This window comes from Symsagittifera roscoffensis, chromosome 5 (assembly GCF_963678635.1).
Source record: "Symsagittifera roscoffensis chromosome 5, txSymRosc1.1, whole genome shotgun sequence".
Classification (NCBI taxonomy): Eukaryota; Metazoa; Xenacoelomorpha; order Acoela; family Convolutidae; genus Symsagittifera; species Symsagittifera roscoffensis.
This window is the reverse complement of record NC_087066.1, coordinates 13,588,219-13,600,156: the sequence shown is the minus strand read 5'-3', so window position 1 is coordinate 13,600,156 and position 11,938 is coordinate 13,588,219.

Genomic DNA, 11,938 nt, shown 5'->3' with positions numbered 1-11,938 from the left:
ATAAAATGAAAAAAAAAAATGAGATTTCTTGTGAAAAGCATCCCCCAAATGCCATATAAAGAACAAAGTGATAGAGTTCGCTCCTAGTAACAAATGAATTATGACCAATAGGTTTCCTTCAACTTATTTTGAACGATTTTTACGACGGATTAAATCTCCGCTTACGCGTTATTAGCGCGAAGTATATCGCGCGTTAATTGTCCCAAGGTGGCCCCAAAATTTTAACAAAAAAACAATCACAGGTGAAATACCTTTTCAAGTTTAAGCTCAGGACAGCAATACTTTTCGAATGGTGGAAAAAAATTCCGTCGAAAATCACTACTTAAAAAGTCGAAAATTTTCTGAAGAAATCAAAACCAAACCCGAGCACAATTATCCCGTTACTTTCATTACGAAAGTCAAAACAATAAATGTTGTGGCTATTTTCTGTTTCCTAACTTAATGTTTGCGGATATTTGAATCACGAAAGCTATCTTTTAATGACCTTCTTTTATTGTTATAATTTGACAGCTTGAATAAACGAACAAGTTTTTAGAACGTTTTCTACATGCAGGTTGCCTAATGAATCTAGGTTGCACAAATTTCGAACGCTTCAATTTAGATTTTTACGAGGGGGTGGGAAACTGGAAAAGAGCCAGATGTTTAAAAATGGGTTACTGACACCATCTGCTCGGAAGGGCAAGTTTCTGGCAGAGAATAAGCCTAACAATATCATCACAAAATGTACAGGTAGTTCTCTAAACCACCCGGCCAGGCGCCTGGTGAATATTCGAGAGACTATCCCCGAGCGACCTCGGTGGAAGGAGACGACAAGAGATATGCGTGACTGAAGGCACCAGTCGATGACAGCCTGTTTGTCGCCTATGATCCCTTGGATATAAAGGCTGCCAAATACCTGATAGTGGCCAGTTCGGATTACCTCTACACGCCCCGTTCCCTCTTTTGCCCCGATGGGATTTTCTTGACGGCGCCTAAGTTGGACTGGGGACAGCCAGCAAGCATGACGATAAGTGTGCGAAGGATAGTCAGCATGGATCCACAGGTGATAGTAATTGCCGGCTCGAATGACCACCTGCAGAGCAGAGGGTTGTTGTCCCGTCTGACGGATGGGTCGATCCTGAGCAATGGAGTCATAGGAGAGGCGATAATGACAATGCTCTCACCCATGGCCGAGGTGGAGTCATCAGTACAACGACACTTCACTAAGAATGTAGTGAAGGTCATCTTTGTGTTATCACCAGGGTACGCCACATTGCCAGAACCCCTTCAGTTTGAGTACACGATGGTCACAACGATAGCAGAGGGACGATTCAGCGTGATAATACCCGCGCTAAACAGAACGGTGGACCCCAACAACTACTACCCATCCCGATCCTAGCTTCCTGCCATTTGGGCTGACATTTCCAATATTATACAGGGACTCAAGGATTGTAGCACAACTCGGTTGGTGCTGGATGAAGTCCTGGGGTTGGAGCTGTCCAACTTCGCCAGATTGCTGAAATTGAGACCAGGGGTAGATGACGATCACTTGTTGGTACAACAGGTGGCCGATGATCTCTGGTTCAGACAAAAGGAGTCTGCGGAGAATGAGCAGGGGAGAACAGTTAGAAAAAATATGACATCGGCAGAAGAGGATCTCATGGCATTGGCTTTGTGTACGAAGCCACACACCAACTTATGGTTGTACTTGTCACCGAGATTGTGTACCTTAGGAGAAGACGCGTTCGAGCATGCACCGGCGGTAATCAAGGAGATACACGCGTATTTGAAGAACTTGTTTGACGAGAGGGAGTTGGCCGGGGGCATGATGTTACAATTGATGCAGGACGTGAACACGATGTCATTGGATAAGTTCCAAGCCGATATTCTGGCCACGAGGGCACAATACGAACAATCAGACGCTATCTTGTGTGAATGGGAGTGGGATGGACGCCATCCTTCCTGTCAACGTGCTACCCGAGGGCCTCCCGGAACCTGATCGCGAGCTTTGTCAAAGATATTCGGAAACTATCGATCGGCCTGATATTAGCTTTTTACATGACGTTTGGTCACGAGAATTTCGTGAAGGGCCCACAAACCTCTTCATCAAGCTTTGGCAGACCTGAGATTGGACGGACTCCTCACCCTGATCGCTATGACGTATGGAAGATTGGGCGATTTGCTCGTGCTATTGCGCTACCCAGAACAACTTCAGGGAACGAGTCGTGAATTCAACGCGCAGTTGGAAACCACCCCGCTCAAGAAGATGAAGGACTGAAGGATGCTCTTGCTCCAGTATCTCCTGCAACAGAACAGGAGTATCACAGGAGAAGATAAGATGGCGACCGATGCGGGTGAATGTAAACAGTATTGTGGCATGCCCTTGCTGACAGATCTGGCTGTTATGATGCGGATCGATCCGCTGGCTCTAATTCATGGATTACGGGAGTTCGTCACAGTGGTGGATGGACCCATGATGTCATTTGTTTTCCCGGACGTACAAGTAAAGGCATACAGGAACTCGGTGTTATATGTTAACCTAGTCTCGGTTGTGGATTGTTCCGTGCTGAATTGGGTGGAACAGAATGAGCTGAGAGGGTTAGCCAGCGACGATAGGTTATTCGGAAGATTAGCAGAGCCGGGTTGGGTGCTGATGGACTTTAACAATCATTTCAATTGCCTAATGGTCCGCGAGGACCTTTCCCATGTCCAGTTCAATCCGAAGCTTTGGAATCTGAGAGCAGTGGTGAAGGATTCAGGAGAGGCGATACGGGTCCCACTTTGGCCAGAGGCCTATGCACACGTGAACGAGAACCAGCAAGCGTGGCTTTCCGGGTCCAGGCCGTGCCAGGCCAATGGCCTCGATACCCACCGATAAGGAGGATGTTGTTGGGAGTCACATCTCCTGCCATTGCCCCTCGCATCGGAGCGACTCGTGATGCAGAAGAAAGAATGCTGAAATGGAGTGGAGGGATGGAGCCGCGCTTCATCAGCTGGAACGCTGCGGCCATGCATACGTTCGACTTCACATTTCCCAATGCTTGGATCCGAAAGAAAATCAAGGCATCACCTTCCAGGAGACCAGAGGTCTCGGCTGAGGTGTGGAATGTTGTGTATGCACCTGCAGATGATCTGTCAAGATTGAAGTGGCTAGAAGAGGTGAAAGTGGTAATCCTGGAAGTGGCAAAAGAGTGCAGAGGAAGCACGTACATAACGGTGGATGATCTGGCGCCACATGATGAGGAGTCGTTAGAATTCCTAGTGGATGACGAGTTGTTTTATAACGCAGGGGACCTGACCGTACCGGCGCGGCCGGACTCGGGCATGGATATGCGACAAGGCCCTTCGGGACCTAAGCCAAAACCTGATACGAATGACGACGAGCTGATGGATCAAGACGATGATCACATGGAGGGAAAGGGAGAGAAGTCGTGTGGAGTGGACCTAGGAGCGTTGGAGAGAGACTTGCTGGAATACCACTTTAGTGAAGACGACGACGGGGAGTTCGATGGGAATCTATTGCTGATGACACCATCGTCTATCATGTCCCCTACGATGGAGGCGCCGGCTAGCTTATCCCCAGTGGACCCAATAAGCCTGACAATGGACTACCGGAGTAGGGACCTACAGAAACTACTCCATGAGTCACCAAGGAGGAGGAAGATTGAGGAGACTATGAGGGTATCCTTCCTGAGCACGCTACCGGAAGAGGAATGGGAGAGATACCAGAGCGAACATGAACGTAAAACAGGAGTAACCTGGAACCGAGTGACCTTCATGGAGAGGACATGGGACGTGATACGTAGATACGGGACGCAGTCCGTAATGAAGGTGGCATTAAACCAACCCATCATGCGCGAGGTTCTAGAGAAAATAATGAACTCCGTAGAGTCTGATGTTCTGACCGAGTCAGTTACAGAGGACAGTGCCGATGATCAGCAGATCACGAGAAATTTACCCGTCAGACGAGCCAAAAAAGGGCTGAAGCGGTTGAAAGGAAAGACAGGAAGCCGAACCGTGAACCAGAAAGTGGTGAAGTCAAAAGCCAGCATAGTGGTGGCCTCGTTGGGGAGAGTAGCTCGTTCAGGCGAAAGTGGGCAAGGAGATGGTGCGACGCTGGCCGGTGGAGAAAAAGAGAACCTGATACCCCCTATGCTATTGGCAGGTTTGAACACTACGGCCACGAAATCGAAGAAAAATGCACGGACTCTGGCGGATACTAAGCTAGAAATGGAGGTCATCAGTCAGTGTGGATCTGGAGGACTTGATGATTACAAGCCCTCGCGAACCAACATGGCCCGGATGAAGCTGGAGGAACAACTCGACGTGGTCGAGTAAAGTCGGATCACTGTGCCAGACTCGGTCCACGTGGGAGATCCGGCAGGTGGTTATGTGGAGATGCTGAAGGAGAGGAGTTCCGCGAGAGGGCACCTGATGGCTTGGAACGAGAAGCAAGCCATGCAGGAGTATCTGAAGGAGCTGACGGAGAACTCCAACTTAAATAGGAAAGAACACAACACGGTGATGTCCTCGGAGGCAAACGAAATCGGGCTGGAAAAACTGCTAGAGATCTCTTGGAGGGCGGCCCTCCAAAGATACTTTGACGAGACTATGCATGCGCCGGCGACAGTGGCAGTATACCTGGCTTATGCGTGTACAAGAACTGACTTGCAAGTACAATTGGACTGGTGTTTGATGGGAATCAAGAAGGCGGAATATGAAGCCAACAACGACTCGAAATCAAAGGAACAGGAACTGGAATTGATGGAAGCACGGCGAATGTTGATTTCTAGAGACGATTCTGCGATAGCCTGGGCTAAGCGTAAGGATGCCTTTTGCTTCGTAAGGTTCGTGGTGGATCGTATCCCCACTCCTGTGTTGAGAGAATGCATAAAAAGCATTCGGCAAGGGGGAGTTGACTGTAAACGAAACTTCCTGAGGGCACTCCTGGAGCTATATCAGGACATGGCGCTGGCCATACCAAACAAGGAGTCGAACGACATGGAGAGCTACCGCAGGTTGCAAGAAGTGAGAAGGTATTCCAACAAAGAGTTGAAAGTGAGCCGGGAGTTAATTGAAGCAGTTAGGGGACAGAAAGACTATGCAACACTGGGGAAGTTGAAGTCGTTCCAATATGTGTCTGGTACACCAGGAATGGCATATAATCCCTTTGTGAATGAGGAAGCCAGGGAAGCGTACTTTGACTACGAGCAAGTTATGGTACTTGATTTCTGGGTTGAGCGAGTCAAGGAAATTGGCATGTTGATGATGGAACAACCTAAGCTGGGAATTGTTTTGGAAGAACGAGTGGTCGAACCCTCGTTTTCCGAGCTGAAGGGGCAAGTGAGTTTTGAAAACCAGCTTAGTAACCATGTGGGAACTCATGAAGCCTTCTTGGTGTCCCAATCCAAACGCCGGTTTAACTGGGATATGACGGCAGATATTAAGTTGGACTTGGATGATAACGCGAGTTTACACAATCTGGCCATGATACACCATCTGCTGGTCATGAGAGTAACGAAGCAGAAGAACAACCCATCCACGGAACCATCCGAAGGAAGTCCATCGAGTGACTGGCTGAGACAGGGAACCTGTCTAGCTCACAGTAGTGGAACGGACGGACATGTGTGCAACTCGGAACATTGATTGATTACGCTGAGCGAGCAGCATGGCCAATTGGGACAACTGTATGGGAGGTTGAGCATGTCGGATAAGAGTGGAATGGAGTTGATTGCGGACTGTCATGGTGTAACGGAAGTAAATTTGATCACTGCCTTGGGATTTTGCAGCATGACGAGCTCGATAGAATCACTGGAACGCCTAGAGCGTGCCCATGGGCTAGTGACGTCCCTCAGTGTGGAAGTATTCCCTGGAGCACTACAGACAGAGCAAAAGATTGGAGGCTGGCGAGAAGCTCTGGAAAATGAAATGAACTTGAAGGATAGTGAGGCCTATCATAGACCTACTGGCTCGAAATATCTGGTGGGTTCGAGCTCTGCACCATATTGCAATAGTAGATACCCTACGCACATGGTGGTGATGGATGCGAGGACACAGCAGGTGTTGGTCGACCAACTCTTCTCTGTTCCAAAGTGCGTGAGGTTGGCCAGAATGTCGGAAAGCTCGTATGATTTATTGGCGAAGATCATTCGGGCCGTCCCGAAGAGATCTGAAGGCGAGTTGCAGGACGTAGTGGGCGAAGAGTTCATGAGATTGAACAAGGGTAACGTGAGTGAATTCCAGAAGCAGAAAGCGAGTGGAGCGTTACCCACCATAGAAAAAAAGGACGATGTGCATAGAATAATGATGGAAGTGGAACCGTTGCTGGGAGCCTCAGGGTATCGGACCCGAAGGAACATACTGATGACCCATGGGGAGTATCCTTGTCACTGCCTAGCGCAGACGTTATGGTACTCCAAACGCGGGAATCTGGTGTTAGTGTGGGACGTGGAGGAGTTGTACTCCACGGGGTTGCCCGATCAAAATCAACAAGTGTCAATCGTGGTGGTTAGTGCCATGCTGGCGGTGAGATGGTTGGAGGCCAACTCGGGCACAAGTGAGCAGGAGACGGCCGTGCCGACACCTGAGCAGCTAAGCAACGTAAAGATGAACCGCAACCTAGATCTTTTCAGAACCACCTGCAAGGTTCTGAGAATGCCCAAAGCAATTGAAAGAATATGGTCAAGGCAAAAGTTGATGCGTTGGTTCCGTGCAGTGATGACATCATGGATGTATGAACGCGCGAAGCGTCATATGTCTAGGAACACGGAAGCCTATCAATCCTTCCAGCTAGACATAGGACCAGGAGCCTATAAAAGAGCATTCTTAACGCACAGATACGCTGTTACCACGGCGGTGAAGCGAGTGGCTGGAGCGTCTTGTGTGACTGAAACTGAAAAGAGGGAGGTCTTATGAGCTGACCTAGAACGGAATGTGAGCCTGTGTCTTCACAACAGCTTTTGCAGGAACCGGGAACAAAAGGTGAATGTTGACTTGCTACCTTGTTGTAAACCGAGGCTGTTAGAGCAGGAGAGTTAGGGGACGGCCCGCAACTCCATGGACATGTTGGAGAAAGTCCTAGAAGACAGTGGAAACGAAGAACAGGAACAAGAGGCAATGGAGTGATGAAGACGTAAACAAGAGATGGAGAGAGAAAGAGAAAAACTTGATTGTCTTTGTGTGCTAAAATTTAAACTAATCAACCAAGTTTGATTATTGAAACTGTTAAACTTTTTGTTTTGATCTAGTTTGGTCAGAACAAACTTTGAAAATTGTTGCAATTGTTGCAATTGTTGAAAATTTTTTTAGTTGGTTTTTTTTATATATATACATATGGAGAGCATAGGTGAGTATACTTACCTATTTAAACACGACTGAAGTTTTTAACCTGTGTAAGACACGTATTCACTGTGTGGCGACATGGTGAGTTTGGGTTAGCTCGCTTGGAGAGGGTGATTACCTCAATAACTTTCCTAGCCACAGAGTTTTTTAGTTTTAATATCGAAGAGGACCGCATAAATAACTGATTATACTTGGTGAGTAACATTAAGTTAATTTTAACGGGTGCGTGGCCGTACCACGTCCCAACTTTTAATCAGCAAGAGCGAAAAGAAGTTTTATGGCAAGATGACGTAAGTAGTCAGAAAAGAAATTTTATCTAGGACACTCCTCATTGTGCAAATTTTGTGAAAATATTGAAAAGCAGTAGGATGTAATATGATGCCATTTGTGACACGTAGTGAGTTGAGGTGGAGTAGATAAATTTCATTTTCTAATGCGATTTGTAAGGTTGATTATAGAAAACTGGAACACTACTTGGCGATAATCCGGTGTTATGCGATCAATAGGGACATTGATGGGGACTGTCCGGGGAGTATGTGCCATTCTGCCAGACTGGCACAGCGCAACCTTCCGGCGAAACACGAAAAAACGATTAAAGGCCTTAACGACGAAAAAGTGCTGCAAAGGAGGGTAGAAATATTCTAGAAATTTTTATTTTTCAAAATTTCGATTGTCGAACGAATATTTCTCAGAAATACAAAAAACGGTTATTTTGACTGAAAAAGGTGAAAAAGTCAGAACAACAGCAAATATAATGAAAAACAGTTGCACGAGAACTATAAAAAAACACGAAGCCTCTTATCGTGACGATCACTCACGATAAGACCCTTAGCAGAAGAAAATAGTGAGAAGGGAGGCTTCAGTGGGGAAGGAATATTGAGCAGTGCCCTCCCGTGCCACGAATTGAGAGTAATAACGACGTTAATACAAGGAAAACACGGAAGCGGAGGCTCGGCCTCCCAGAGACTGATATATGGTGAAAAACTATAGTAAATTAAATTTTTAGCTACTCTGATGCCATAGCCATTTGAATTGATACCGGTATTATTTGATATTTTAGAACATGAGTAGCTAGGAAGAAGAAAGGGTCAATCCATCTCCAATGGAATTAATATAGAACTGTCACCAAAAACATATTGAAATAGGGTATTCCAGCCGTGTTTTTAATAGCAATCACTTATTCTGAGGATATAAGACCCAATTATGTGGTTGTGTTCGCATGTAAACAAAAGCTGATCAAAAGTAGTTTGTCTGATGGCCTAAGAATAGTAACTTTTTGCGCAGCCCTAAACAGACCAGAAAAGCAACTACCAAGGTTGAGACGGTGAAAAACGACTAGGATTAAGGTAACTGACGCCTGCCAGTCGTTAATAGGTACTTTTTCTACGCTCCGTCACTGTGTAGTATTTGGGCAAATGTTACAAGGGTTGTGTGTTTGATTCAAGTTGAATACAAATTTTGATGTTGTAAACTAGTGTACTAAATTATACTTTCACTGTCTGTTCACAATTAGGTAAGGGCGGGCTGCTTTAAATCCACTTTTGGCTTTGTGTTACTACTTTATCGGGAGTGGTTTTGAGAATTTTCATATTGGAATTGACTCCAAACTGTTTTTGGCGCCTTTAAACGGCACTTGTTTAGAAGATTGTGTGTATAATTCAATCACTTCATTTAATATCTATTTTCAATAAGACAATAGAGTTTGTAGAAACAATGAAAGAACCAATTCGCAAAGACCTTCAACAGCAAAACGCATTGAATAATTTTAGTTTAAATGGAATACAACATTGCTTGCCGAGCTATGGGGGCAAAAGGAAACAATATGTCGCCAGAAAAGTTTCGTTTTAACCAACACAACTTTCACATAAGGATCATTGAGTATAAAAATTATACATTGGGATCATCAGGAATCATTAATTTTACATACGGATCAGCAGCTATAAAATTTCTACAGAGGGATCATTAGGTATAAACATTTTACATAGGGATCATTAGGTATAATTATTTACGTAGGGATCATTATGTATAATCTATACCCAATTATCCCTTTCGGGATCACCCCCCCCCCCCCGATGTCCATACTACTAATGAGTCCTTGAGAACTAAGGAACTCTTCATAGTTTTAATTAAACTAATATTAATTTTGCTACTTCCTAATTTTTGTATTTTTTACTCAACAAATTTTCGTTTTACAAAAATTTTGAAAACTAGTGCAGATTTGATGAAAAAACGACTTGTGTATCTTTTATCAGTCGTTATTATAATTATATTGTATGGCTAGAAAGCATCAAGAAGTTTATTGCTTGAAAATTAGATTTTTTGCCCCTAGAAGATTTATTTTCAACTTAGAGATGGAAAACCTACTGCATGAATAACTCTGAAGACGTGTATTTTTTTTGGTTTGCGTTGCGTTACGGTAAAAAGGCTTGGTCTGTTGTTTATTTTTTCACCTGGTATTTGCCATTTTGTTTGAAATACCGGAGTAGTCTTATTGAGACGTAGAGACATTTCTATTTAACGGTCTATGTCATCTAATCTTTTTAATCTATCACCAATCCTTATGTTACTCTTATATCTCCTAGTCTCAAAAGATCTAGTGTATACTGGTATTAGCGGGTTTTTAATCTACTTTTCAATCTATCACCAATCTTTATGTTACTCTTATATCTCCTAGTCTCAAAAGATCTAGTGTATACTGGTATTAGCGGGTTAGGTTTCTGGAACTTGTGATGATAAGCGATACATCCTCAGCGATGGTATCTCCACATTGCCATACGGTCATTTTAGAACAATGAATGCTTCTATCTTTCAAGATAACACCGATAGATATCAGGATGATGATGAAGACAATGATGATAGCGAAAGGAACGTGAGTGAAACTAATAGCACCAGTCACAACGAAGATGAAGATATAGATGTTTGGCTGAAATTTTTCGAGGAAAAAGATGAGATAAACGACTGGGATCAGGAGAACTCGAACCAAGGAGACATCTTCACGCAAGATACAAATTATGGGTCGGAAGATAGCTTCCTTGAGATGATTACTCAACCGAGCCGATCGTTGAGAGACCTGTTAAACGTTTTCACAAACTATGAAGCTCCAGGTCCAGGTAGAATTCGCGTCACAGAAATTGCTGAGAGCAATATCGAAAGCGATGGTTTGGTTAATTTAAATGCAGTCACTTCTTCGCCTTCGGATGATGAATTGTACCTCGACCGCGAAGCAGTTGAAAAATCAGCACCGCAGTCAAAGAGACGCAAAACAAACAAAAAACTCTAAGGTTGTGTGTTTGATTCAAGAAGAATACAAAATTTGATGTTGTAAATTAGTGTACTAAATTATACTTACTTTCCAGGTTTGTTCACAATTAGGTAAGGGCGGGCTGCTTTAAATCCACTTTTGGTTTTGTGTTACTATTTTATCGGGAGTGGCTTTGAGAACTTTCATATTGGAATTGACTCCAAACTGTTTTTGGTGCTTTTAAACGACACTTGTTTACAAGATTGTGTGTATAACTCAACCACTTCATTTCATATCTATTTTCGCCAAGACCATAGAGTTTGTAGAAACATTGAAAGAACCAACTCGCAAAGACCTTCAACAGCAAAACGCATTGAATAATTTTAGTTCAATTTTGAAAACTAGTGCAGATTTGATGAAAAAACGACTTGTGTATCTTTTATCAGTCGTTATTATAATTATATTGTATGGCTAGAAAGCATCAAGAAGTTTATTGCTTGAAAATTAGATTTTTTGCCCCTAGAAGATTTATTTTCAACTTAGAGATGGAAAACCTACTGCATGAATAACTCTGAAGACGTGTATTTTTTTTTGGTTTGCGTTGCGTTACGGTAAAAAGGCTTGGTCTGTTGTTTATTTTTTCACCTGGTATTTGCCATTTTGTTTGAAATACCGGAGTAGTCTTATTGAGACGTAGAGACATTTCTATTTAACGGTCTATGTCATCTAATCTTTTTAATCTATCACCAATCCTTATGTTACTCTTATATCTCCTAGTCTCAAAAGATCTAGTGTATACTGGTATTAGCGGGTTTTTAATCTACTTTTCAATCTATCACCAATCTTTATGTTACTCTTATATCTCCTAGTCTCAAAAGATCTAGTGTATACTGGTATTAGCGGGTTAGGTTTCTGGAACTTGTTCCAAGGAGAACAACCAACATCTAAGATTTAATCAAAATATTCTGGTCTGAAACTACAAGTTGTTTCAGTACTACAAATAATTGTCAATGTTAGCTATGGAGCATATATTGGTTAGTAAGTAATACTTCATAAAGATTATAATTGGTTTATAAATACTAGTTTTAAAATGGTTTCAATATAATGGCGCCAAGGACGACTTTAGACAAATTTAAGGCCAGTCATCTAAAAGTGGATATCCCAAAAAAGTATAAAGGGGGATCATTTTGGTCGGCAGGGCGTCGAATCCCTAAAAAAAGGGGGCGCCCGCCCACCCCCTCCTACCTAAATCCGCTGTTGGTTTTTTGCCATTTGAGTATTCGACTTACATCATCTCGGAGAGCCTAGTCAAACTAATTTTCGAACTTAATTGAATATTTTTAGTGCTTTACAACAATGAATACATCTTTAACATAT